Source organism: Narcine bancroftii, chromosome 7 (assembly GCF_036971445.1).
Source record: "Narcine bancroftii isolate sNarBan1 chromosome 7, sNarBan1.hap1, whole genome shotgun sequence".
In the NCBI taxonomy this organism is placed as follows: domain Eukaryota; kingdom Metazoa; phylum Chordata; class Chondrichthyes; order Torpediniformes; family Narcinidae; genus Narcine; species Narcine bancroftii.
This window is the reverse complement of record NC_091475.1, coordinates 80,048,211-80,073,745: the sequence shown is the minus strand read 5'-3', so window position 1 is coordinate 80,073,745 and position 25,535 is coordinate 80,048,211. Positions and strand designations below refer to the sequence as shown.

Here is a 25,535-nt window from a genome sequence, read left to right as displayed (position 1 = left end):
GTCTATAGCCTGTGTAACCAATTATATTGTATCATGCATAACCTCGTGTTTATTGTATTTATCATAGTTCCGGAGCTTAGCTTTTCCCATGTTTTATTCTTTATCTTTATGTTTAGATCTTGTTCCCATTTTTGGTTGGGTTTACAGCTTGTTTCCTCGTTCTCTTTCTCTTGCAGTTTGATGTACATGTTTGTTATAAATCTTTTAATTATCATTGTGTCTGTAATCACATATTCAAAATTGCTTCCTTCAGGTAACCTCAGTCTGCTTCCCAATTTGTCCTTCAAGTAGGTTTTCAGTTGGTGATATGCAAACATTGTATCGTGAGTTATACCATATTTGTACTTCATTTGTTCAAAAGATAATAATTTATTTCCTGAAAAACAATTTTCTATTCTTTTGATCCCTTTTCTCTCCCATTCTCTAAAGGAAAGGTTATCTATTGTGAAAGGGATTCATTGATTTTGCATCAATATTAATTTTGGTAGTTGATAATTTGTTTTATTCCTTTCTACGTGAATCTTCTTCCAAATGTTGAGCAGATGGTGCAGTACTGGTGAATTCCTATGTTGCACCAGCTTTTCATCCCACTTACATAGTATATGTTCAAGTACCTTCTCCTCTATTTTATCCAGCTCTAACCTGGTCCAATCTGGTTTTTCCCTTGTTTGATAAAAATCTGATAGGTATCTTAATTGTGCTGCTCTATAATAATTCTTAAAGTTTGGTAGCTGTAAGCCCCCTTGTTTGTACCATTCTGTTAATTTATCTAGTGCTATCCTCGGTTTCCCCCCCCTTTCCATAAGAATTTCCTTATTATTTTCTTTAGCTCCTTGAAGAATTTCTCTGTTAGGTGAATTGGTAACGATTGAAATAGGTATTGTATCCTCGGGAAGATATTCATTTTAATGCAATTTACCCTTCCTATCAGTGTTCTAATTCGTCTTGTAATTTCTTCATTAATGGCTGATAATTTAGTTTGTATAGATGGCCTAGATTATTATCTAGTTGTATACCTAGGTATCGAATTGCTTGTCTTTGCCATCTAAATGGTAATTATTTCTTAAACTTTGTGAAATCTGCATTATTCATTGGCATTGTTTCACTTTTATTTGCGTTGATCTTGTACCCCGATATTTCTCCATATTCCTTCAATTTCTTATGTAATTCTTTTATTGATATTTCTGGTTCTGTTAAGTATACTATGATGTCATCTGCAAATAGACTGATTTTATATTCCTTCTCTTTTATTTTTATCCCTCTTATTTATTTTCTGTTCTTATCAGTTCTGCCAGTGGTTCTATAGCTAACACAAACAGTGAGGGAGATAGTGGACATCGCTGCCGAGTTGATCTGCTTAATTTAAATTGGCTTGATATATATCCATTTAGTGTCACCTTCGCCAATGGTCCCTTATATAATGCTTTAATCCAATTAATATTTTTCTCTGGTAGGTTGAACCTCTGTAGTACTTTGAATAAATAATTCCATTCTACTCTGTCAAAGGCTTTCTCTGCGTCTAAGGCAACTGCCACTGTTGGGGTCTTGTTTCCTTGTACTGCACGGATTAAGTTAATGAACTTACAGATATTGTCTGTTGTTCGTCTTTTCTTAATAAATCCAGTTTGATCTAGTTTTACTATTTTTGGTACACAGTCAGTCAATCTGTTTGCTAATAGTTTAGCTATTATCTTATAATCTGTGTTAAGTAGAGATATTGGACTATACGATGCTGGTGTTAGTGGATCTATCCCCGTCTTTGGTATTACTGTAATTATTGCTGTTTTGCATGAATCTGGCATGTTTTGTGTTTCTTCATTCTGGTTCATTACTTCCAGGAGAGGAGGATTTAATAAGTCTTTAAATGTTTTATAGAATTCTATTGGGAGTCCATCCTCTCCCGGCGTTTTATTGTTCAGTAATTGTTTGAATATATCCTGTATTTCCTCTATTTCAAATGATTTTATTAATTTATTTTGCTCCTCTTCTTGCAATTTCGGTAGTTCAATTTTAGCTAGAAACTCATCTATTTTGTCTTCTTTCCCTTCGTTCTCAGTTCGATATAGTTGCTCATAGAAATTACTTGAAGTTTTCATTGATCTCCATTGGGTTATATGTAATTTGTTTGTCCTTTTTCCTTGATGCCAATACCGTTCTTTTAGTTTGTTCTGTCTTAAGCTGCCAAGCTAGTATTTTGTGTATTTTTTCTTCTAGCTCATAATACTTCTGTTTTGTCTTCATTATGTTCTTCTCCACCTTGTATGTTTGTAGTGTTTCATATTTTATTTTTTTTGTCTGCCAATTCTCTTCTTTTTGTTGTATCTTCCCTTATTGCTAATTCTTTTTCTGTACTTGCTATTTCCCTTTCCAGCTGTTCTATTTCCTGATTGTAGTCCTTCTTCATCTTAGTTACATAACTTATTATCTGCCCTCTGATGAAGGCTTTCATTGCATCCCATAATATAAATTTATCTTTCACTGATTCCATATTTATTTCAAATTACATTTTAATTTGTCACTCAATGAATTCTCTAAAATCCTGTCTTTTAAGCAGCATGGAGTTTAATCTCTATCTATACATTCTCGGTGGGATGTCCTCCTAATAACAGGGATGAGTGATCCGATAACAATCTAGCTTTTTATTCCATTTTCCTAACTCTCCCTTGGATGTGGGCTGACAACAGGAACAGGTCTATCCTTGAGTATGTTTTATGTCTACCCAAATAATATGAGCATTCCTTCTCCTTTGGGTTTTGTCTCCTCCATATATCCAAAAGTTACATTTCCTGCATCGATTTAACCATAAATTTGGTTACTTTGTTCTTTCTGCTAGCCTTTTTTCCAGTTTTATCTATCTTTGAGTCAAAATTAAGGTTAAAGTCCCCTCCTATCAGTATATTCCCCTGCGTATCTGCAATCTTCAAAAAGATATCTTGCATACATTTTTGATCCTCTTCATTGACCAAATTTCAGAGTTCTGAATATATCTGACACTTTACATAGCTCATTACATAGCTCCCTGCTGGATCTATTATTTCCTCCTCTATTTTGATTGGTACATTTTTATTGATTAATATAGCTACTCATCTGGCTTTTGAATTATATGATGCTGCCGTTACGTGCCCTACCCAGTCTCTCCTTAATTTCTTGTGTTGCACTTCCGTTAGATGTGTTTCCTGCACGAATACTATATCAATTTTTTCTTTCTTCAGTAAATTTAACAGCCTCTTCCTTTTGATTTGGTTATGTATTCCGTTAATATTTATAGTCATATAGTTCAACATGGCCATTTCATACTTTGTTTACCTCTCATTTCCGCTTCCTCATCACCACCTTTCACCATATCCATTTCTGTTTTCTTTTTTTGAACACACTGTCAGACAACACTTCTAAAACATAAAATATTTCCACTATTCCCACATCTAAAATTCCCTCAACCCCAAATGTTCCCCCCCTCTCTAAGTTGCCCCTTGTCCCTTGCCGGGCAACCACGACTCCCCTTTCCATTTGGATTGCGAACCCGGCACAAGCGTCAACTGATTTCGCAGTGACTGTTGTTCTCTCCCACCCAGCCCCCCCAGAAAAGACTTTTATCTTCACATATGACAAAGCTCACCCTCTTAATTTCCCCCTTACTTCCTTTCTTCCCCTTCTTAGTTCTTACTTATACATTATTTTTCTTCTTTACATAAAGTTTGTTGTCATTCTTGTTCTTGTTACATCTCTTCATCTATCTGTCTGTTTTGCGGGCGTTCTGCAAATTCTCGTGCTTTCTCCGGATCCGAGAACAGTCTGTTTTGCTGCCCCGGGATAACTATTTTAAGCACCGCTGGATATCTTAACATAAATTTATAGCCTTTCTTCCATAGGATCGATTTTGCTGTGTTAAACTCCTTCCTCTTCTTCAGGAGCTCAAAATTTATGTCTGGGTAGAAAATTTTTTTTAACCTTTGTATTCCAGTGGCTTTTTGTCTTCTCTCATTTTTTTCATTGCCTTCTCCAATATATTTTCTCTTGTCGTATATCTCAGGAATTTTACTAGAATGGATCTTGGTTTTTGTTGTGGCTGTGGTTTTGGGGCTAATGTTCTGTGTGCCCTTTCTATTTCCATTCCTTCCTGTATTTCTGGTATTCCTAGGACCCTGGGGATCCATTTTTTTTATAAATTCTTTCATATATTTGCCTTCTTCATCTTCCTTAAGGCCCACTATCTTTATATTGTTTCTCCTATTATCTTCACTCTCTCTCTTTGGCTTGGCTTCGCGGACGAAGATTTATGGAGGGGTAATGTCCACGTCAGCTGCAGGCTCGTTTGTGGCTGACAAGTCCGATGCAGGACAGGCAGACACGGTTGCAGCGGTTGCAGGGAAAAATTGGTTGATTGGGGTTGGGTGTTGGGTTTTTCCTCCTTTGTCTTTTGTCAGTGAGGTGGGCTCTGCGGACTTCTTCAAAAGAGGTTGCTGCCTGCCGAACTGTGAGGCGCCAAGATGCACGGTTTGAAGCGATATCAGCCCACTGGCGGTGGTCAATGTGGCAGGCACCAAGAGATTTCTTTAGGCAGTCCTTGTACCTCTTCTTTGGTGCACCTCTGTCATGGTGGCCAATGGAGAGCTCGCCATATAACATGATCTTGGGAAGGCGATGGACCTCCATTCTGGAGACGTGACCTGCCCAGCGCAGTTTGATCTTCAGCAGCGTGGATTCGATGCTGTCGGCCTCTGCCATCTCGAGTACTTCGATGTTAGGGATGAAGTCACTCCAATGAATGTTGAGGTTGGAGTGGAGACAACACTGGTGGAAGCGTTCTAGGAGTCGTAGGTGATGCTGGTAGAGGACCCACGATTCGGAGCCAAACAGAAGTGTGGGTATGACAACGGCTCTGTATACGCTTATCTTTGTGAGGTTTTTCAGTTGGTTGTTTTTCCAGACTCTTTTGTGTAGTCTTCCAAAGGCGCTATTTGCCTTGGCGAGTCTGTTGTCTATCTCGTTGTCGATCCTTGCATCTGATGAAATGGTGCAGCCGAGATAGGTAAACTGATTGCCCATTTTGAGTTTTGTGTGCCCGATGGAGATGTGGAGGGGGGGGGGGGGGCTGGTAGTCATGGTGGGGAGCTGGCTGACGGAGGACCTCAGTTTTCTTCAGGCTGACTTCCAGGCCAAACATTTTGGCAGTTTCCGCAAAACAGGATGTCAAGCGCTGAAAAGCTGGCTCTGAAAGGGCAACTAAAGTGGCATCGTCTGCAAAGAGTAGTTCACGGATAAGTTGCTCTTGTGTCTTGGTGTGAGCTTGCAGGCGCCTCAGATTGAAGAGACTGCCATCCGTGCGGTACCGGATGTAAACAGCGTCTTCATTGTTGAGGTCTTTCATGGCTTGTTTCAGCATCATGCTGAAGAAGATTGAAAAGAGGGTTGGTGCGAGAACGCAGCCTTGCTTCACGCCATTGTTAATGGAGAAGGGTTCAGAGAGCTCATTGCTGTATCTGACCCGATCTTGTTGGTTTTCGTGCAGTTGAATAACCATGTTGAGGAACTTTGGGGGGCATCCGAGGTGCTCTAGTATTTGCCAAAGCCCTTTCCTGCACACGGTGTCGAAGGCTTTGGTGAGGTCAACAAAGGTGATGTAGAGTCCTTTGTTTTGTTCTCTGCACTTTTCTTGGAGCTGTCTGAGGGCAAAGACCATGTCAGTAGTTCCTCTGTATGTGTGAAAGCCGCACTGTGATTCTGGGAGAACATTCTCGGCGAGACTAGGTATTATTCTATTTAGGAGAATCCTTGCGAAGATTTTGCCTGCAATGGAGAGCAGCGTGATTCCCCTGTAGTTTGAGCAGTATGATTTCTCGCCTTTGTTTTTGTACAAGGTGATGATGATGGCATCACAAAGGTCCTGAGGCAGCTTTCCTTGGTCCCAACAGAGCTTTTGTTTCTCCTATTATAGTTTTCCATTATATCCATCTTCTGAGCTAACAACTCCTGTGTTTCCTTAACTTTTTTATCAGATTCTTCCAATTTCCTTTTTAGTCATGCACTTCCATTTCTACAGCTGTTTCTCATTCTTCCACCTTGTCTACTCTTTTCCCTATTTCTGTCATGACCATCTCTAATCTACTCACTTTTTCTTCTGTACCTTTTATTCTTCTTTTTATTTCATTAAATTCTCGTGTCTGCCATTCTTTTACTGCTTGCATATATTCTTCAAAAAATTTTCTATCTATGTACAGTCCATTCCCTTTATCTTCTGTTTCTCTGTGCAGAGCTTGATGTTCTCCCTCCTGTTCCCCTGTGTCCACTTCAGGACCTGTGTCCTCTACCTCTCTTCCTTGTATCTGTGTCTCTTCTGACTTTCTTGTTGGGCTGTTTATCTCAGTTTGCTGGGTATTTTTTTTAATGGTGTCTTGATGTTGGTCCTCCTCTTCCTCTGGGTTGGTCATCTGCTGTGTCTCTGATTTCCTTTTTTCATTCTCCTCCCTCCCGTTCCATTATTTTCTATATCTTCCCGCTGGGAGCCCTGGTGTCGGGTCTTTCTCAGCGGTTCAAGCTGTGGAGTTCCACTCCACAGCTGGTCCCCCCTCCCGTCAGTGTTGTCTTTGTCATGCGTGTTTGCGCACCTCTGTTTGGCTCTGTGAGCCATCCTTGTAGTCCTGCGTTCAGTGGGTCGCGACCCTTCGGGGTTTCCACTGACCTCAGGGAGTGGTGCCATTTCCTCCACACCTTTATTTTTTATTTGTTGTGGTTTGTGTGTCTGTGGCTTTGCTTTTTCTTTACTTTTTTCCTTCTTTTCTGGAGAGGGCTTGTATTCTCCTACTGGCCACTACTCCATCACATAGAGACATAAACATAGAAACATAGAAGATAGGAGCAGGAGTAGGTCATTCGACCCTTCGAGCCTGCTCCTCCATTCAACAAGATCATGGCTGATCTTAAAGTTCAGTACCCCGTCCCCGCCTTCTCTCCGTAACCTTTAATACCCTTAGACTGAAGAAATATATCTAATTCCCTCTTAAATATATTTAATGAACCTGCCTCTACTGCCCTCTGTGGCAATAAATTCCACAGATTCACCACCCTCTGGGTAAAGAAATTCCTCCTCATCTCGGTCCTAAATGGTTTGCCTATTATCCTCAAACCATGGCCCCAGGTTCTGGATTTTCCCATCATTGGAAACATCCCATCTGCATCCATTCTGTCCAGTCCTGCCAGAATTTTATCTGTCTCTATGAGATCCCCTCTCAATCTTCTAAACTCCAGCGAGTACAATCCTAATTTGCGCAATCTTTCCTCATAAGTTATTCCTGCCATTCCAGGTATCAGCCTGGTGAATCGCCTCTGCACTCCCTCTATCGCAAGAACATCCTTCCTTTGATAAGGTGACCAAAACTGCACACAATACTCCAGTGGGGTCTCACCAAGGCCCTGTACAGCTGCAGTAAGGTATCCTTGTTCCTATACTCAAACCCTCTTGATATGAAGGCCAACATACCATTTGCCTTTTTAACTGCCTGCTGTACTTGCATGCTCGCCTTCAGAGACTGGTGTACAAGTACCCCTAGGTCTCTCTGCACTTCCCCATCTCTTAATCTATTGCCATTCAAATAGTAATCTGCCCTCCGGTTTGTATTACCAAATGCACATTGTAGTGCATTTGCCATGTATCTGCCCAGTCCCTCAATTTATCCAAATCACACTGGAGCTTCCTGACCCCCTCTTCTGTGCACACAACCCCTCCTAGCTTAGTGTCATCTGCAAATTTGGAGATATTACATCCAATCCCCTCATCCAGATCATTAATGTAAATTGTGAACAGCTGGGGTCCCAGTACAGATCCCTGTGGCACCCCACTGGTCACCGTCTGCCATTCAGAAAACGAGCCATTTATCCCAACTCTCTGTCTTCTACCTGCCAGCCAGTTCTCAATCCACATCAATACTTTGCCCCCAACCCCATGAGCCTTGATTTTGGAAGCCAGTCGTTTATGCGGGACCTTATCGAAGGCCTTTTGGAAGACCAGGTACACCACATCCACTGGCTCTCCCCCATCTATTTTACCTGTCACCATCTCAAAGAATTCCAATAGATTTGTCAAGCACCATTTACCGTTTGTAAATCCATGTTGACTCCGTCCGATCCCTTCTCTGCTAGTCATAAGGTCCGCTATTACATCCTTAATAATGGATTCCATCATTTTGCCCACTATTGATGTAAGGCTCACCGGCCTATAATTCCCCGCTTTTTCTCTACCCCCCTTTTTAAATAGTGGGGTACCCTATTAGCTACCCTCCAATCCATGGGTACTGATTCTGAGTCTATCGAGTTCTGGAAAATAATTCTTAAAGCATCTGCTATCTGAATGGCCACTTCCTTAAGTACCCTAGGATGTAGATTATCAGGCCCTTGGGATTTATCTGCCTTCAATCCCATCAATATCCCCAAGACCATGTCCTTAGAGATACCGATTTCTTTCAGTTCCTCCCTTGCATTAGTCTCTATGTTTCCCAATATCCTTGGGAGGTTATTTGTATCCTCTCTTGTAAAAACAGACTCCTCCTCAATCACTGTGGTACTTGAGGGGGTTGAGGATAATACACAGGGACACAGGGAAGTAGAATTTGGCCAATCAAGTCTGCACTGCCGTTCAATATCGCCACAGTTGATTCATCACAGGCCTCCTCTTCTGTGCCAGTTCCCCATCGCCCTCAGCTGCCCGATCTTTCACAAATTTATCCAGCTTCTCTTTCATCACCCCCAGTGACCCAGTGTCTGCAATCCCCGGCATAGAGATTTCCAGAGACTGACTACATTTCGGTGAACTTCCTTTATTGGACTCTCTCCAATAAAACTCGATCCTTTATTATATCAAGGGGCCATAACCCTGTGCAACAATCAGATGTGGTCTCATCCATACCCTGTGCAATATTCCAGGTGTGATCTCACCTACACCCTGTGCAGTATTCCAGATGTGGCCTAATGCAGAATTCCAGTAGTCCCTTACCCTGTACAATATTCTAGGTATGGCATCACCCATGTGCCATTGTAATTTCCTTGTGAATTAAACTTCAATATCCTTGCAATAAAGCCCAAAGTGCTACTGATCCCAACCCAGTCGTTCTCAACCTTTTTCTTTCCACTCATATACTATTCCTTATGCCATAGATGCTCTGTTATTAGTAAGGGATTGCTTAAGGTGCGATGTGGGCGGAAAGAAAAAGTTTGAAAGCACTGTTTAATCGTACCTAATTGACTCGTTATGTGCAGAGTTTCATAACTCCAAAGGAAATTGGCCAATGAAATTATTCTCAAGCAAAAGATTTCAGTAACAATCGGGGCTAGAGCAGTGATTCTCAATCTTCCCTTCCCACTCAGATACCACTTTAAGCAATCCTCTACTAATCACAGAGCTCTGATAGCATAGGGATTACTTAAAGTGGGATGAGAGTGGAAAGAAAAAGGTTGAGAACCACTGCGGCCTAACCACTTGCTGCACCTGCCTGATAATTTTTTGCATCTCATTGATTCTCATTCTCTCTCTCTCTCTCTCTCTCTCTCTCTTTAGAAGCTTCTTACCAAAGTGCCTAACCTCACACATCCCCACATTAATCCCCATGAGCCAAGTTTTCACCCACTCTCTGAGCCTATCTATATCCTGTTGCAGACTACAAACATTCTCATCACAACATACCCTCACATTTATTTTACACTTTTCTCCCACCTCCAAACTGATAAATGGATGGTAAGTAATTAGTGATAATGACAGATCCTTGGGTCGTTCCTTTCCAATCTGAAATATCCCCATTTATTCTGATTGCTTTTGTGATAATCTGGCATAAATCCATATTAATTTTTTTATTTACAACATGGTAGATGTCAATTACAGTCATTTAAACACGTGCTGACCAATTAACCTACAAATCTGGAGGGTGAGGGGAAACAGGAGCACACGGAGGAAGTCCACGCAAACATGGGGAGAAACTCCTTATAGATAGCGCTGGATTTGAACTGTTAGCACATTGTGCTAACTGCTTCACTAACCATACCACCCAATGTTGTGAGCTCTTGTCTTGGGCATGATAATCATATCTACTCAAGAAAGTAGTTGGTGTCTTAGTTGAAAATTTCATCCAAAAGATGGCATTTTTTTTGCCAGTTTCAAAGGGAACCAGAGTTACCATGGAGGGGGGGGGGGGGTGGGGAGGAGGAACCCCACTGGGTTGGAGGGAGAATGTGCAAGCTTAGCATAGACTGTGTCCGAAGTGGGGATTGAACCTGGTGCTGTGAGGTGTAGGATCTATCAACTGCGCCAAAGTCCTGAAATTGTGAAAACAGGTCCAGTCGTCTGTTGAGGTTTGAGCATCGAATCTTTGGGCTGGTGCTTGCAGAAAAAAATGGGATATTGCTTTAAGTCTTTCTATTACCTATCCTTTAACCTTTTGCATCAAGACAATGATGTTAAAACAAGACACTGGAAAAGATTAAACAGCTGTTCATGCATGCCATCAGAAATAAATACTAATTTTGATTCCCTGTTCTCCACTGTCTGACTTTGGAAAGGCATTGAGTTTATCCTGCTTTCACATCGAAGCATTGCTGCATACTAAATGTCCAGTATATATAGCACCTCCAGCAATGTGACTCTCCCTCAGCCAATAGTGCTTGGTGCCTTTATCTCTCCTTTCATTCATTTCTATTGAGAGATAATAGTCTTATCTTATAATTGCAGTTTGCATTCAGCACACTTTATGCATACACATTGACATATACACCACAATAGACAATAGTTCCATGGTTTCTCTCCTGGCTGCAGAATAGCTCACATTCCCTTTATCTAAAAGGTCAACCACTGGTGTCTCCTTTATGCATAAGTTGTGTGTTTATGGATGCTCCAAAATGTCAAATCTTTTGTAAAACCGTTCGATAAAGATCCTGCATGAACTCAATGACCATTGGAGTGCATTAAAGGAGTGGGTTACACAAATTTGCTGGAGAAACTGACGAAGGGCCTAGGCCTAAAGCATTGCTTTCTGTTTACTTCCTGTGGGTGCTGCGTGACCTGCTGAGTTTCTCCAGCATGTTTGTGGACTGCACTCGACCCCAGAATCTGCAAACTTTCTTGTTTAACTCAATGCAAAGGAGTGGGTCATTTCACACCAGGCAGAATGGAACTCTCTCAATAATTTTGTTCACAATTTCTATTGGGAAAATTCAGGACATAAAATGGATGAATGTGTGAATTTAGATTAATGTCCTCATTTACGAAGACTGATAATTAAACAATTCATTTTAAATGATAATGATTTTCATTAATTAATTTATAATCAGTGAGACTGAGAATAAATTCATTGTTAACTGTTCCAACAATTATATTTTCTTGGGAGGAAAATTAGATGCACCTAAATTCAGGAGTAGTTTACACTGTTTTGGACACTAATATATGCCTGTTTTTCTTCTGTTCTTGTTTCTCTTGCTTGCTGCCCTCCCACCCAGGCGAGAGACCAAAATTTCTCACCAGGGATTTAACCCACCTTTCAGCCCAATATGATTTGAAATCTCGAGAATCACAAAGCAGAGGTTGGAATCTTGAGCAAACCACGGCTCATGAGGATCAGGCAGCATCCAGGGGTCGAATGAAACATTAACGTCTACAGATGCTGTGGCCTCCTATGGATGCAAGACCTGCAGGAGGAACTCAGCAGGTCTTGCAGCATCCATAGGAAGTAAAGATATGTTAACAACATTTCGGGCCTGAGCCCTTCTTCAAGGTATAAGCAAAAAGCAGGCAGGTGCTTGAATTAAGTGGCTGGGGGAGGTGAAGGAAGTGCAGGGGGTGGAACACAAGCCAAAAACTAAAGGGCATAATTGGACATGGATAGGAGGACAGGAGAGGATAGGTGAGAATTGGCCAGGGGAGGGGATGGGCTCTGTGAATGCAGAGCTGGAGGAAAGAAGACAAAGGGATGTTTGGAGGGGGGGGGTAGGGTGAGGGGAGGGCATGGTAATAGAAACCAGAGAAGTCGGTTAATGTCATCTAGTTGGAGAGTGCCCAGTTAAAAATGAAGTATTGTTCCTCCAGTTTGCGGTGGTCTCCGTCTGGCAGGGCATGAGACCATGGGCAGACTTGCTCCATTCTCTAGTTGTCCCATGATCCCTGCATACACTCTTGCAGGGAATGAAATGATTTGGGGATTATTCTTATCTTGTCATTTTCTTACCTATTCACCTTCCTAACTTTTAATTAAATATTTACCTGTTTTTAGTTAAACAAGAAAATCTGCAGATACTGCGATCTAGTGCAGGACATAAAAGTCCTGGAGAAACACAGCAGGTCTTGTAGCATCCATAAGACATAAATGGTACTGGCTGTCCACCTTATCTAAGCCCCTCATAATCTTATATACCTCTATTGTCACCACTCCTTTGTTGACATGGTGCAGAGAAAAGCTCTGTCAACCTTGCTTCATCTGACATGTTTTCCAATCCAAGCAAAATCCTGGTAAATTCTGCTTTGCCCCCTCTCCAAAGCATCTACATCCTTCCTGTAATGAGGTGACCAGAACTGAATGGGTTATTCCCAAGTGTGGTCTAACCAGAGTTTAATAGCATTGCAACACTACTTCATGACCCTTCAACTCAATCCCCCGACGAATTAAGGCCAACATGCCATTCACCTCCTTAATCACCTTATCAACTTGTGCGGTAACTTGAGGGATCTGTGGATCTGGACTCCAATACCCCTCTGATTCTCCAAAATCTTAAGCTTCCTGTCATTAACTACATGCTCTGACTTCAGATTCGACCCTCCAAACAGCAACCCTTTCCACTAATATTGATTGAACTCCAACTGCCACTTTTTCGCCCACCTCTGCAGCCTGTCTATATCCTGTTGTAACCTGCAACAAACTTCTACATTATCCACAACACCTCCAACCATTATATCAGCCTCTTCTCCTTCAAGAATGAAGTGCATCCTTTCTGGTCAACTAGAGTCCAGAAGATTATTGGCATGGTTGGTGAAGCGGTTAGTGTAATCCCTTTACAGCACCAGCGATTGGGACTGGACCTGGGTTCAAACCCTGTGCTGTCTGTAAGGAGTTTGTATGTTCTCCCCGTGTCTGCGAGGGATTTCTCCGAGGGATCTGGTTTCCTTCCACCCTTCAAAAACATAATCGAGAATAAGTTAATGGGCTGTAATTTGGGTGGAACAGACTCGTAGGGCCGAGTTGGCCTGTTACAGTACTGTACACCTAATTTAAAAAAATTAGATTACATCCCCTCCTCTGACAGGAATCTCCAACAAAGCTCTCCTAAGTTTACTTTAAAAGCTCCTCTGCCTTTGAAGGCCTTTACCATGTGGTCATCCAGCCTTTCCTATCATTTCGCTGGCATTTCCACACCTTCCTGTGATTTGCCTGCATTGCTGTTCCTGTATTTCCTGTTGATTGTTCAGGGTCTCATGGAATACTCCCACCTGAGCGATGGACTCTTACTGTTCTTAAGTTCCAGCCACATACTCTTGAAGAACCTTCTTGGATATCCTGCAACAAACAAAAGTGCTGGAGAAACTCAGTGCAGTGAACTGGAATTCACTGTCTGTGTGTTGTTCTGATGGCTGGCTCCTCCCTTGGCTCCACCCTCACCTACCCCAATATAAATCCTGGTTTTCCCGCCTTACCTCAGATTCACCTGAGGACGATTGTGTTAACTGGCCAATGGATTGTAAGCAATTAAAAGCGTGTTTGTATTCCTCATTGTCTCTGAGTGAAATGAGTCACATTACAATTTTAATAGCTTAACTTTGAAGCAAGATGAAAACCATGTTGAAGTCAGGGATGGTCCAGGTCGACCCTCTGTCCCCTGAGGCCCCGGAGGAATTCACCTACTGGCTGGAGTGTTTCCAGTCCTACCTGACACCCACATAAGACGTCATCCACTCTGATAGTCTCTGGAGATCTGCACTTCTCTCTCGTGTCAGCCCCAAGGGCTTCGCTGTCATCAGGGAGTGTGTAACGTTTGTGTCTGCATAGAAGGCTTGAAAGCCCACTACATGAGGCGCCAGAACAACGTGCGGGTGTGGCACTGGCTCTCTCAACGTCGGCAATGTCCAGGTGAGTTGCTGGATGATTATGTCCTTGAGCTGTGGGCCCTGACTAGAAAAAGCCACTATGAAGCGGTCACAGCCTGGGTGAGAGAGGACGAACAAATCTGGGACACCCTCATGGTAGGAGTGAGGTCGAGGTACGTGATGCAGTGACTGCTGGAGTTGGGGAAGAAAGACTTGGCCAGCACCCTGGAGCTGGCGAAAACATTTGAACAGGCCCAACTGCAAGCTAACAATGGAGGTCGGCCATCAAGCCATGCCTCGTGGTTGACGCCACCTTGTCTGTCCGCGGGCCAAGAGGAGAGAGTTAACTTCGGCATCGGGAGCAATGGGGTTTCTGGAGCACTGGCAATGGTCATCCTGGATCAGGCAATACCTCACCAATTGAATAACTTGACAATGGAGGTAAGGGTAAACAGACAACTGACTGATTGCTTGGTAGATGCTGACTTCACTGAGAGCTTTATAAACTCTGTGACTGCTTTGCAGTACAATTTAGAAGTGTATCCGATGGACTATCATATTTACCTAACTTCGCACTCGCACTCTGCGATGATCAAGGAGGATTGTATAGTGCATCTAACTGTAAAAGGGGGTCATTTTGTAAGTTCCGATTGTATGTACTGAAGAATTTGTGTGCTCATGTGTTGCTGGGCCTGGGACTTCCTGTGTCACCTTAAAAGCGTGACCATGGAGTACTCGGGCCCACACTTCCTCTAATCATGGTGTGGAACGGAGGGTCCGAGAAGCCGGACACCAAATGCGGTCTCTCCTCCCTAAATATTGATCATCCCCCACTGTTTTTGAACCTGACTCCTGATTGCAAACCAATAGCCACAAAGAGCAGGCGATACAGTGCGGGGGATTGGGAATTTACTGTTGAAGAACCTTCTTGGATATCCTGCAACAAAGAAAAGTGCTGGAGAAACTCAGTGCAGTGAACTGGAATTCACTGTCCATGTGTTGTTCTGATGGCTAGCTCCTCCCCTGGCTCCATCCTCACCTACCCTAATATAAACCCTGGTGTTCCCGCCTTACCTCAGATTCAACTGAGAGCAATCAGTCGCGTTACACTCAGCAAGTCACACAGTCTCCATAAGAAGTAAAGGGCAGCCAATGCTCTCCTCTCCTTGTTTCCCCCCCACCCACCTTTTCATTCAGGCATCTACCTGTTTTCTTTTCCCATTCCTGACGAAGGGCTCAGGCTCGAAGCGTTGGTTACCCTTCACTTCCTATGGATGCTGCGTGACTGGCTGAGCTTCTCCAGCATGTTTGTGTGTTGCACTCAACCCCAGCATCTGCAGGCAAAGTGGAGATTCCAGATGAGAAGGGAAACAACAAAGGATCCCCAACAGCTGTGGCAGGGCCTAAATGACGTCAACAGCTACAAAACCAAATCCTGTGCAATAGGAGACAGCAAAAGCTTCACTTCGAGATGAACTAATTTCTTTCTATGGCCAATTTGACCATCAGAACCAAGGAAGAACCATTGCATACCCTCATATCCCCTGATGATCCTCTACTGGAAGTATCTGAAGATGATATCTTTAGAAGAGTGAATCCATGGAAATCATCCAGTCCAGAAAGAGTACCTGGCTGAGTACTGAAAACCTGTGCCGACCAACTGGCAGCGTATGGTACCCACCTGTTTCAAATAGGTTTTAATTGTACCAGTGCCCAAGAAGAGATCAGTAACCTGCCTAAATGACTTGACCAGTGCATGTATATCCACAGTGATGAAGTGTTTTGGGAGGCTGGTGTTGAAGATGATCAGCTCCTGTCTGAGCAGCGACACGAATCCATTTCACTTATTCCACCACAGCCACAGAGCCATTCCACTGACTCTACACAAAGCCCTGGAACACCTGGACGACAAAAATGTTCTTGATTGACTAAGTTTGGCATTCAACATCATCATCTCCTCAAAGTTAATCAGCAAACTCCAAGACCTCAACACCTCCCTGTGTAGTTGAATCCTGGATTTCGTCACCTCCAGACCCCAATCAGTGAGAATTGTAAGAAAATTTCCTCCACAATCTCCATCAGCACTGGAGCACCACAAGGGCTGTGTGGCCTAGTACGATAACAGCACCATTTACAAATTTGCTGGTGATACCACAGCAATGGGAGTGGGCTGTATAAAAGGAGGCGATGACTCAACAAAGAGGAGGGAGATTGAAAACTTGGCTGAATGAAGTACTAACAACAATCTTTCATTCAATATCAGACTTAAGATCGTAGACTTAAGGAAAGGAAAACCAGAGGTATACGATCCAGTAATCATTGGGGGATCAGAAGTGGACTTTAACTTCCTGGGGACCACTAACTCGAAGGAACTTCCTTGGATCCATCATACTAATTCCACCGTGAAGAAAGCATGCCAGTGCCTCTCCATCCTCATGATTCTGCAGAGATTCAGTATACCATCGGAAACCTTAGCAAACTTCAACAGATAGATGTGTCATGGAAAGTGTGTTGACCTGTTGCATTATGGCCTGGTGTGGGGGGGTGGGGGGTACCAACATCTCTAAGTGGAACGCTCTGCGAAAAGTAGTCGATACAGTTCTGGACATCACAAGTAAAACTCTCCACACCATTGAGAATATCTACACTGCTGTTGAGGGCACCAGCAATCATCAAGGATTACACCACCCAGGACGTGCTCTGTTCTCACTGCTCGTACCTCAAGGTTCAGGGATAGTTGCTACTCCTCCACCATTGGACTCAATCAGAGACTCATTTAAGGATTTTTACTTTGGTCATTATTTATTACTGAATATTTATTTTTCTGTTTTTGCATTCAATTTGTTTACATTTCTTTCTTTTGTGTACATTTGTCTCTTCTTGAGTACTGTTTACTGTTGCAGGCAATTAGAAATTCTGCCTGGCTGACAATACATTTGAATTTTGATCTTTTGAGCTTTGCAGATTTTCTTGTTTTTCATCTCCAAAATACCCTTCCTCCTCAATGCAGTCATGTTAGGGCGGACTACCGTTCAATGAGGGATGCGTTTGAATGCTACGCTGAACTCATTGTTCGACTGATAAATTGCTGTCAACGTATCAGGGTCCTTTATACTAAAATAAAGCACAACCATGGCTTTGGATGGCACAGTGAATAGGGCCACTGTCTCACATGTCCAAATGTGATGTTGTATATAACATTCGTAGGCCAAAATTGGAGCAGTTTTGGTCATCTAACTACAGGAAAGCTATCAAGAAATTTGAAAGAGTGCAGATATGCAAGATGTCAATAGGAACTGAGTTACAGGGAAAGGTTAAACAGGTAGGACTTTATTCCCTGGTGCCTAGAAGAATGAGGAGACATTTGATAGAGGTATATAAAAATATGAGAGGTACAGAGAGAGTTAATGCAAGAGGCTTATTCTACTGAGATTAGGTGAGACAAGAACTAGAGGGCATGGGTTAGAAATATTTAAAAGAAACATTGGTGGGAACTTCCTCATGCAGGATGTAGTGAGAGTGTCCCAGCTAACTGGTGAATTGAAGAGGCTGTTTCTGTGCTTTAGTGTTCTATGGTTGATCGGAAGGTGGGAAGAATAAATAGTGTAAATGGGTGTTTGGTGGTCAGCACAGACTCATTGGGCAGAAGGGTCTGTATGACAAGGACACAAGGCCGACATTGTGGAGAAGAAGCTTCAATGCATGAATCAAGGGGAGAGCAATTTGCCACAACGGGGATTAGAAGATTACTTGACGAGTCACGCACTAACTAGAGAGGTATGCAAAAACAGCAGATGTGAGGAGATCGGGTGTCTCAAAGATTAAATTTAGGCTAGTCGCAGACAGCTAAAATAACAGAACATTGTCATAATTTTAGCACCAAAGGAAGCTGGGGTGTTGGAATGTTGGGTATTTTAGCGAAGTGACTGAGGATGCAGTTGGTCAGACTAATTAGTTACAGATGCTCTCCTCTCTCTCCACCACACATAAATCAACCTCTTACACCACAGCTGAGGACACAAAATGGACAACTATTCCAGGATGTGACTTGGTAAACTGCCGAGAAATGCAGTGCACAAACAAGCAGGAGAAACTCAGAGGGCCACCCAGCATCCAAAGGAAATCAAGGTGACCAACGTTTCGGGCCTGGGCCCTTTGTCAGTTACAAGCAAAAACAGGTGCCTGAGTTAAAAAGTGTGGAGGTCTGAGGAAGACACGGGGTGGGGGGGGGGGGTGGGGTGTGGGGGAGGAGTGCAGGCTAACAGGTAAGATCGCTGGGACTTGCAGGCCTCTGAGAATTAAATGCTGAGCTTGTGGGAGATCTTTCTTCTCTCCAAGGTTAGAATATAATGGGATGGATAGTGGATATGGTGGCACCAACTTCAGCTGTTGTCAGTCCCACAGTTTGTTTTATTTTCTTCAATGGGGGGGTGGGGAGGGGGTTAAATCTCCTTTTGAGGCATTCCCTCAGATAGGGGATTTAAATTTTTAATTTGAGACAATCAGGGTATCAGGCCCTTCTTGCCAATGAAACCGTGTCACCCAATTACACCTTTTTGACTGATTAACCCACTGAGTCCGTACGTCTATGGAACATGAGAGGAAGCCGAATCACCTGGGGAGAATGTATAAACTCCTTACAGTCAGTGCCAGACTCAAACATGGGTCACTGGCACTGTGTAATAGTGTTGCGCTAACTGCTATCCTAACCTTGCCTCCACCACCCCCACCCTGAACAATTACTGTTCTGGCTTTGTAGGTTCTGAGATACCTGATGTGGACAGTGCAGACCCTTCCACAGATGGAGAAGGATGTGCCTGCCAGCAGTCTGCGAGCTGGCCAGCTCCTTCTACAGCTAACGCTTGCCCTGTGTGCCCTTCCAACAGATGGCCTTGAGCTCCTCTATACCACTGGCCAGAAAGGAATTCAAAACAGTTGATTGGAATGAGCTAAGGACAATGGAAACAGGCAAACAAAATGTCTTTGTTCTTTGCCACATGCTTGAAGGAAGGGAACTTCAACACTTTGTGCACGTTTTAAATTTATGTCACTTTGATTAAAGGCAAATTCTGGAGTGAAAATCCAGTAAGGGTTAATCTTGTACTGAAACAGAGTCATCCATTGGATGTGTTCTTGCAGCCTCCATGTTGTGAACTGGAGTAAAGTTAAATTTAGCGATTGGCTGATTAGGTTTGAACAGGTCAAACTCAGGACCAGGCTACAGGAACATGTGCTCAAGCTGACACTGGGGGATAAAGCAAGTAAACTTCGCATCCTCAGGCTGGAGCCAATGTAATATGACACAGAATGGCCAACAAGATTGAGCCACAACAGTTCATCTGTTGAGTAAAAGTATCAAAATGGAGAACTCTGGAAAAGAAACAGCGACAACTCCAGAAACCACCCATCCTGGAAGTGACTTACTCGCATGTCAGAAATGTCGAGACTTCGTCAGGATCAAAAGAAGTGCCTGGTTAGCGAAGACACCTATTCCTGGGTATTATCTTTTCTATTCAAAGATTGTTGAGGGGAAAGGCAGAGAAATCTCCATGGGAGTGGGAACAGATAATGTTATAAAGGTATTTGTTAGTTAATACCGTGAGCTCCCCAACCAAAAGCCACGGTTGAACCAGAGGATTTGCAACCTGCTGAGGGAGAGGTCAATGGCGTGTAAGACATGTGATCCAGATTTCTAAAGGATGTACAGGTACAACCTACTTAAGGCCATCTCATAGAAAGAATCAGATACTCGCCAGATATCGCTGGGATTGCAGGCCATTATATCCTACAAGGTGAAGTCAGATATCATAAATGGCTGTTATGCTTCACTACCTGATGATCTGAACACTTTTAACACCTTTTATGCTCGCTTTGAAAAGGATAATTCAAGGTACCAATGAAAATTCTTGTAGAAACTGATGACCCTGTGATATCTGTCTCTGAGGCTAATGTTTCAAGAGGGTGAACCTTCGCATGGTGTCAGACCCTGATACAGTACCTGGCAGGGTATTGAAAATCTGTGCCAACCATCTAGATGGAGTGTTCACAGACATTTTCATCTCTCATTGCTGCATTCAGAGCTTCCCACCTGCTTCAACCGAGCATCAGTCATCCTGGTGCCCAAGAAGAACAGAGTGAGATTCCTCAATGACTATCGCCCAGTAGCATTCACATAAAATGCTTTGAAAGTTTGGTCTTGGACAGAATGAATTCATACCTTAGTGAAGAGCTGGACCCCCTGCAATTCTCCTTCCACCACAATCTCTCCACATCAGATGCAATCTCACGGGCTCTCCACTCAGCCCTGGATCGCCTGGACAACAGCAACACGTACATCAGGCTGCTTTTCATCGATTACAGCTCAGCTTCAACTCCACCATCCCGTCAGTGCTGGTCAGCAAGCTTCCTCCGCACCCACCTCTGCAACTGGATCCTTGACTTCCTCATCGGAAGGCCACAGTCAATATGGATTGGAAACGTCTCCTCCTCACTGACAATCAACACAGGCACACCTCAAGGATGCGTGCTGAGCCCACTGTTCTACTCATTCTACACTCATGGGTGTGGCTAGGCATAATTCCAATGCCTTCTACAAATTTGCTGATGACACCACAGTTGACGGCAGAATCATGGATGGTAATGAGGAAGCGTACTGGAGGGAGATAGATCAGCTAGGCTCAGCACCCTCTCGCAACCTGGTTCTGATATCTGGTGCTCCTTCAGCCAATCTCAAACCTGTCTCCAGTAGTCTGCAGCCTGGTCTTAGTCCTTTGATCACATTTGTCAGCAGCCCACAGCCTGTGTGGTTCCTTGCCTCGAGTCGTCCACAGCCTGTGTGGTTCCTCGCCTCGAGTCGCCCACAGCCTGTGTGGTTCCTCGCCTCGAGTCGCCCACAGCCTGTGTGGTTCCTTGCCTCGAGTCGCCCACAGCCTGTGTGGTTCGTCGCCTCGAGTCGCCCACAGCCTGTGTGGTTCCTTGCCTCGAGTCGCCCCTTGCCTCGAGTCGCCCACAGCCTGTGTGGTTCCTTGCCTCGAGTCACCAACAGCCTGTGTGGTTCCTTGCCTCGAGTCGCCAACAGCCTGTGTGGTTCCTTGCCTAGAGTCGCCCACAGCCTGTGTGGTTCCTTGCCTCGAGTCGCCCACAGCCTGTGTGGTTCCTTGCCTCGAGTCGCCCACAGCCTGTGTGGTACCTTGCCTCGAGTCGCCCACAGCCTGTGTGGTTCCTTGCCTCGAGTCGCCCACAGCCTGTGTGGTTCCTTGCCTCGAATTGCCCACAGCCTGTGTGGTTCCTTGCCTCGAGTCGCCCACAGCCTGTGTGGTTCCTTGCCTCGAGTCGCCAACAGCCTGTGTGTTCTTCAGCCACAAAGCTCCTTACTGGTCTGTTGCCATGGTCACTGTCACACAGAATTAACTTCTCTACCTCTCCTTCTCAAATGAGCGTGTTGTCCCCATTATTGGTGCCTTATGTCAGTCCTCTGCTTCCCTGGAGTCCCTCAAGTCCACTGCTGAACACAGGCCCGCCATTGCCATTTTGGGCCCACATCCCACAGTCACAGGATTTTAAAATAAACTAACATCCGCTCCTTTAGAAGAAGCCTGCGGAGAAGTGCGTGTATCTCCACTCCCTGCTCTTCCCTGGTCTGCACCAGCCATTTTTTTTGTCTCCTGGTAGGAGCCAGGCAGAAGATGGCTGATTTAGTAATGCACTTTACGGTGCTGCTTGGCTCCATTTTTGCTTAGCACTTTGCCTCCATTCCCTCTGCCAGACATGATGCCACTTCACTCAAGACACTACTAACATTAGCAAAACTAAGGTACTGATTGTGGACTTCAGGAGGGGGATATCAGGAGAACACAAACCAGTCCTCTTTGAGGGGTCAGCAGTGGAAAGGGTTAAGAACTTCAAATTCCTGGGTGTCAACCTCTCTGAAGATCTATCCTGGGGCTATCATGTCAAGGCAATCATGAAGGAAGCTTGCCAGTGTTATGAGTCCAGAGAACCCCAAACCCAGCAGCATTAGATATTCACCAAGACAAATGATTACTTAAACAAAAGTTGCTTTTAATTATTTTTAAACATGAAAACATGATCACACTTTATTCTTTCTTCTTTGGCTTGGCTTCGCGGATGAAGATTTATGGAAGGGGTAAATGTCCACGTCAGCTGCAGGCTCGATTGTGGCTGACAAGTCCGATGCGGGACAGGCAGACACGGTTGCAGCGGTTGCAGGGGAAAATTGGTTGGTTGGGGTTGGGTGTTGGGTTTTTCCTCCTTTGTCTTTTGTCAGTGAGGTGAGCTCTGCGGTCTTCTTCAAAGGAAGTTGCTGCCCGCCGAACTGTGAGGCGCCAAGATGCACAGTTTGAGGTGATATCAGCCCACTGGCGGTGGTCAATGTGGCAGGAATCAAGAGATTTCTTTAGGCAGTCCTTGTACCTCTTCTTTGGTGCACCTCTGTCACGGTGGCCAGTGGAGAGCTCGCCATATAACACGATGTTGGGAAGGCGATGGTCCTCCATTCTGGAGACGTGACCCACCCAGTGCAGCTGGATCTTCAGCAGCGTGGACTCGATGCTGTCGGCCTCTGCCATCTCGAGTACTTCGATGTTAGGGATGAAGGTGCTCCAATGAATGTAGAGGATGGAGCGGAGACAACGCTGGTGGAAGCGTTCTAGGAGCCGTAGGTGATGCCGGTAGAGGACCCATGATTCGGAGCCGAACAGGAGTGTGGGTATGACAACGGCTCTGTATACGCTTATCTTTGTGAGGGTTTTCAGTTGGTTGTTTTTCCAGACTCTTTTGTGTAGTCTTCCAAAGGCGCTATTTGCCTTGGCGAGTCTGTTGTCTATCTCGTTGTCGATCCTTGCATCTGATGAAATGGTGCAGCCGAGATAGGTAAACTGGTTGACCGTTTTGTGTTTTGTGTGCCCGATGGAGATGTGGGGTGGCTGGTAGTCATGGTGGGGAGCTGGCTGATGGAGGACCTCCATTTTCTTCAGGCTGACTTCCAGGCCAAACATTTTGGTAGTTTCCGCAAAACAGGACGTCAAGCGCTGAAGAGCTGGCTCTGAATGGGCAACTATTAACGTAACTCCCTTCTGGCCTGTAAACCAGGCCAGAAAAATTGTCTCAAAATCTTATTCATGGTTTTCTTGACACAAAGATGACCACCCAAATGTTTACTGTGGGCTAGATTTAAAATTTCATTCCAACAATTTCTAGGAACGACCACCTGATGAATCATCACCCACTCTTCATTAGCAGGAATATCAAGAGGTCTCCATTTTCTCATCAATAATTCACCCTTCAAGTAATATCCACAAGCCATTTCTTTAATCTCCTGTTCACTTGCTGCTTTGTCCCTTAAGTCAATAAGATTTGTATCTATTTTCTGTTGCTTAATTAACTCTTTCCTTGACAAAGAGAAATCCTTACTCTCACAATTACATTGCTCTTTCAAAACTATTTCAGAAGCACTGGCCAAAGTCTCTATCATCTGGATCTTCTTCAGCTCTCATCATTTTCTTAGACAAAGACCTTGTTACAGCACATGCAGGATATATCTCACAATCCTCTTTAACCTCATCCGTACCAGGCCAATTTGTTTATCTCAAAACTGGCCCAACTTTATCCTCTGCCAAATTATTCCCCAATGAAAATGAGACTCCCTGCATGGGTAACTTTGAAATTGCTCCTACTACCACAGGTCCTTTAACTAATTCTGAATTCAGCACTATGTTGTGAAGAGATATTGACTCTACCTCACCTCCAACACCTTTAATCGAAGTCGTCTCCCCTGTGTCAGTTTTCTGATCAAGAGTTAAAACATTTTCCAACAACAGTGACTGAGCAGCCCCAATATCTCTAACAATTTTAACTGAAACCTGTGATTTTCCCTCCTTTACTGAAACCAAGCCCTCTGACACAAGAGGTTTGAAAACATCCATAACACCCTTACCAGGTTTGGAACATCTGCTCTCCTTAAATTCACCTGTCTGAATACATGCTTCTGGTAAAACCTTCTTCTCTCATCTCTTTTTCAACACTAGACAATTCACAATAACATGACCAGATTTCTTACAAAAATGACATACAAATCCAGAAATTCTGTCCTTTCTCACCTTACCTTCATCTTTTCTCTTAACATTCTCTCCAGACTTAATTTCAGGCTTTCTATCCTGCTCCACATTAACCTTATGAACAGGTTTATTAATCTGTTCTACATTAACTCTCTGAAAATGCTTAATAGTCTGAAATTTCTTTTTGTGAATCAGGACAAATTCATCCTCTAACCTAGGCATTTGCTGCCAAGACCTCATGTCTCTCTCATTCAGGTATAATTTAATCTCATTTGGAACACATCTTTTCATTTCCTCAATTAATATCAATTCTCTCAATCTGTCAAAATCATTATTTATTCCTTTTGGGGTGCACCAACAGTCAAAACATAGATTTTCCCAGAGCAAAATCCATATAAGGCTGGTTCCATGTTTTCACCAAACTCCTAAATTTTTGTCTATATGCTCCTGGAACCAACTTATAAGCTTTCAATACTGCTTGTTTAAGAGTATCATAATTTGCCACTTGCTCTGTAGTCAAACTAGGGTATGCAATTTGTGCTTTTCCCTTCAATGCACTTTGGAGCATAAGAGGCCATTTTTCTTTTGGCCATCATGAGCTCTCAGCAACTTTTAAAAAAAGCTGAAAGTATGTATATCTCCCTCATCAAAAGGAGGAACTTGATTTACTTCTCTAATAGTCAAAGACCTCTCCCCAGGAGTTGCAGCCTCAATTCTCCTACCTCCCTCCATCTCAATTTTTAACTTCTCTAATTGAAATCATCTGTCCCTTTCACTTTCCTCCCTCCATTTTTCAGCCACCTCTAATTCATATTTCCTCCATTTTTCCACTTCCTCTGCCTCATATCTCCTCTATTTCTCAGCCTCAAACACCCTCTGTTTCTCTCTTTCTTCTTCCACCCTCAGTTGCTCCAACTCCAATTGCAATTCAAAAGATCTATCCTCTGGAAAATTTTCTGTCTTTCTCAACAAATTTTCCCTCACCTATGTAATATTTCACTATAATCCTCTGTATTTGTATTTTTCCCATCCAATGTTTGACTTCAGTCAGTTTTAATGTCTTAGAAATAACCATCAGTTCCTTCTTTCTCTTGCTCTGCAAAAATGGTTCTGACAAAAGTATACTAACATCCATTGCTGCTGTTTTTCCACACACAAGCTTTAAATTAGCTTGGAAAAACCAATTAACTAATAAATCACAAAAACTCCAAAAGTTTAAGATCCCCAAACTCGAATTTTCAATCTGAAAGGATAAGCCCTCAAAAATGTTACGAGCCCAGAGGACCCCAAAACCCAGCATCAATAGATACTTCAACAAAAGTTGTTTTTAATTATCTTTAAACATGAAAACAGGATCACACTTTAACCTAACTTAACCCCCTTCTAATTCTAAGAGCACATGTATGTAA

The 25,535-nt window shown here is 43.4% G+C and overlaps 1 protein-coding gene across 3 annotated transcripts in view; it reads right to left on the bottom strand.

The window, feature by feature from the left end:
* Positions 1 to 25,535, bottom strand: part of fgf14 (fibroblast growth factor 14) — a 502,771-nt gene that overhangs the window by 7,275 nt on the left and 469,961 nt on the right. The gene's annotated exons all lie outside the window — the stretch shown is intronic.